At 68.1% G+C, this 3,032-nt stretch overlaps 1 pseudogene across 1 annotated transcript in view; it reads left to right on the top strand.

The window, feature by feature from the left end:
* LOC145348695 (TNF receptor-associated factor 3-like) overlaps positions 1–992 on the top strand; it is a 7,334-nt pseudogene extending 6,342 nt beyond the window's left edge. Inside the window, exon 7 of the transcript XR_013887959.1 lies at positions 114–992. The product of XR_013887959.1 is annotated as a TNF receptor-associated factor 3-like (transcript). The remainder of the gene's footprint in view (positions 1–113) is intronic.
* Positions 993–3,032: the final 2,040 nt, after the last annotated feature.

Genomic DNA, 3,032 nt, shown 5'->3' on the forward strand with positions numbered 1-3,032 from the left:
AGGTTGGGGGGGGGGGTGGTGTTGGGGGTCAGACGGCCTGTGCCCCCCCCCCTCTCTCTCTCTCTCTCTCTAATCCTGCCTCTCCCTCTCCGCCCCCCCCCCCCCCCCCACAGCCCCGACGGAAAGACCTGGACGAGCACCTCCGGGCGGCCCAGCCCGCCCACCTGCTGCACATGCTGAGCCTGACGGCGGTCCTGCGCCTGCGCCCCGGGAAGGCCTCGGCCTCGGCCTCCTCGGGGGGAGAGGAGGGAGAGGAGGAGGAGAGCGCCCAGCCGCGGGCCGGGGCGAAAGGCGGCCAGGCCGGGGTGCTGGAGCTGGCCCGGAAGGCGGAGGGCCTGGAGCAGTCGGTGCGCGGCCTGGGACCGGGAGCTGGGCCGCTGCGGGCGGCTGATTGAGCTGCTGCAGCAGAAGTGCCTCCCTACGAGCAGGTCATCGTGGGCCTCCAGCAGGGGGCGAGCGGCTCGGAGGCCGCGGGTGGCGGCGGCGGGGGCGGGGTCTCCCCGGGCCTCGGGCCGCTCGTCAGCACCAACGGCGTCCTGCTCTGGAAGATCCGGGACTTCTCCTCCTGCCTGCGGGCGGCCCGGGCCGGGGGGCCGCCCTCCTTCTACTCGCCCGCCTTCGCCAGCCACCCCTTCGGCTACCGGCTCTGCTGCCGCGTCTACCCCGACGGCGACGGCGGCGGCAAGGGCAGCCACGTCTCCCTCTTCCTGGCCATCGTGCGGGGCGAGTTCGACGCGGTGCTGCCCTGGCCCTTCCGCCAGAAGGTCACCTTCCTGCTGCTGGACCAGGCCGGGCACCGGCACCTCCGCGACTGCTTCTCGCCCGACGCGCTCAGCGGCTCCTTCCAGCGGCCCCGCGGGCACATGAACGTGGCCAGCGGCTGCCCCACCTTCGCCCGGCACGACCTCCTGCTCCGGGGCCCCGGCAACTACCTGCGGAACGACACCCTCTTCATCAAGGTCATCATCGACACGGCGGGAATCCCGCAGTGAGGCCCCGCCCCCCCCCTAAATCCCCCCCTCTCTCTAAATCCCCCCCCCCTCTAAATCCCCCCCCCTCTAAATCCCCCCCTCCCCCTCTAAATCCCCCCCCTCCTCTCTAAATCCCCCCCCTCCTCTCTAAATCCCCCCCTCCTCTCTAAATCCCCCCCCCCTCTAAATCCCCCCCCTCCTCTCTAAATCCCCCCCCCCTCTAAATCCCCCCCCCTCTCTCTAAATCTCCCCCCCCTCCCCCTTTAACATCGGCTGTCTGTCCGTCCGGGACGATGGGGAAATTATAGACCCTCCCCGTCTCCTCTCCCCCCTTCCCCCTCCCCCGTCTCCTCTCCCCCCTTCCCCCTCCCCGTCTCCTCTCCCCCTTCCCCCTCCCCGTCTCCTCTCCCCCCCTTCCCCTCCCCGTCTCCTCTCCCCCCCTTCCCCCTCCCCGTCTCCTCTCCCCCCTTCCCCCTCCCCGTCTCCTCTCCCCCCCTCCCCCCGTCTCCTCTCCCTCTCCTCTCCCCCCCTCCCCCCATCTCCTCTCCCCCCCTCCCCCCGTCTCCTCTCCCCTCCCCCCGTCTCCTCTCCCCCCGTCTCCTCTCCCCCCGTCTCCTCTCCCCCCGTCTCCTCTCCCCCCGTCTCCTCTCCCCCCGTCTCCTCTCCCCCCCTCCCCCCGTCTCCTCTCCCCCCCCTCCCCCCGTCTCCTCTCCCCCCCCTCCCCCCGTCTCCTCTCCCCCCCCTCCCCCCGTCTCCTCTCCCCCCCTCCCCCCGTCTCCTCTCCCCCCCCCCCCCCCGTCTCCTCTCCCCCCCTCCCCCGTCTCCTCTCCCCCCCTCCCCCCGTCTCCTCTCCCCCCCCTCCCCCCGTCTCCTCTCCCCCCCTCCCCCCGTCTCCTCTCCCCCCCTCCCCCCGTCTCCTCTCCCCCCTCCCCCCGTCTCCTCTCCCCCCCTCCCCCGTCTCCTCTCCCCCCCTCCCCCCGTCTCCTCTCCCCCCTCCCCCCCGTCTCCTCTCCCCCCCTCCCCCCCGTCTCCTCTCCCCCCTCCCCCCGTCTCCTCTCCCCCCCTCCCGCTCCCTCTTCTCTTCCCCCTCCCCCTCCCCTCTCTCTTCCCCCTCCCCCTCCCCTCTCTCTTCCCCCTCCCCCTCCCCTCTCTCTTCCCCCTCCCCCTCCCCTCTCTCTTCCCCCTCCCCCTCCCCCTCCCTTCTCTCTCTCCCCCCCTCTCTCTCTCCCCCCCATCTCTCTCTCCCTTCTCCCCCCCATCTCCTCTTCCCCCTTCCCCCTCCCCTCTCTCTCCCCCCCTTCACCCCCCCTTCACCCCCCCTCTCCCCCCCTTCACCCCCCCTCTCACCCTCCCCCCCACAACCCCCTCCCCCTCTCCCTCTCCCTCTCCCTCCCCCGCCCCGCCCCACACAAACCGTCTGGAACGGTTGGCAAATTTTTTTAAATTCACGGGGCGTCTCAGTCTGGGCCACTGCCCATCCCGAATTGGCCCTTCATTTGAGCGTCTCGCTTGACCATTTTCGGAGGGCACTCGAGAGTCAAGCACATTCAGGAGTCACGTGCAGGCCAGACCGGGTAAGGAAGGCAGATTTCCTTCCCTAAAGGGCGTCAGTGAACCAGAGGGGGTTTTTTTTCCACTCCCTCCCCGACAATCGTTTTATGATTGTCAGTAGCATCTTAATTCCAGATTTTTAAAAAAAAAATATATAATTTTACTGAATTCTGCACTGGCGGGATTTGAACCGGGGTCCCCGGAGTATTAGCCAAATTCCTAGATTAGTACCACTAGGCCGTCACCTCCTCCGTGCTGGGGAGTCCCCCACCACCCCCACCTTTCTGTCCACTCACGGACCATGAGGGAAACTATGGAGTCCCCCCCCACCCCTCCTTTTTTGTTGTCAACGGCATCCTTAAGTTGCACAGAGGACGTGGGGGAATTGAAGGGTGGGTAAAAAGCTTTCCTCCTCCCCTCGCCACACTCCATCCTGACTACATCACCCAACACTAGGAGAAGAACTGCAGAGTGGGCGAACGAGAGACTGTTGGCTGAATTCTCCTCCAT

The sequence above is a fragment of the Carcharhinus amblyrhynchos genome, chromosome 9 (assembly GCF_965287045.1).
Source record: "Carcharhinus amblyrhynchos chromosome 9, sCarAmb.v2.hapA, whole genome shotgun sequence".
In the NCBI taxonomy this organism is placed as follows: Eukaryota; Metazoa; Chordata; class Chondrichthyes; order Carcharhiniformes; family Carcharhinidae; genus Carcharhinus; species Carcharhinus amblyrhynchos.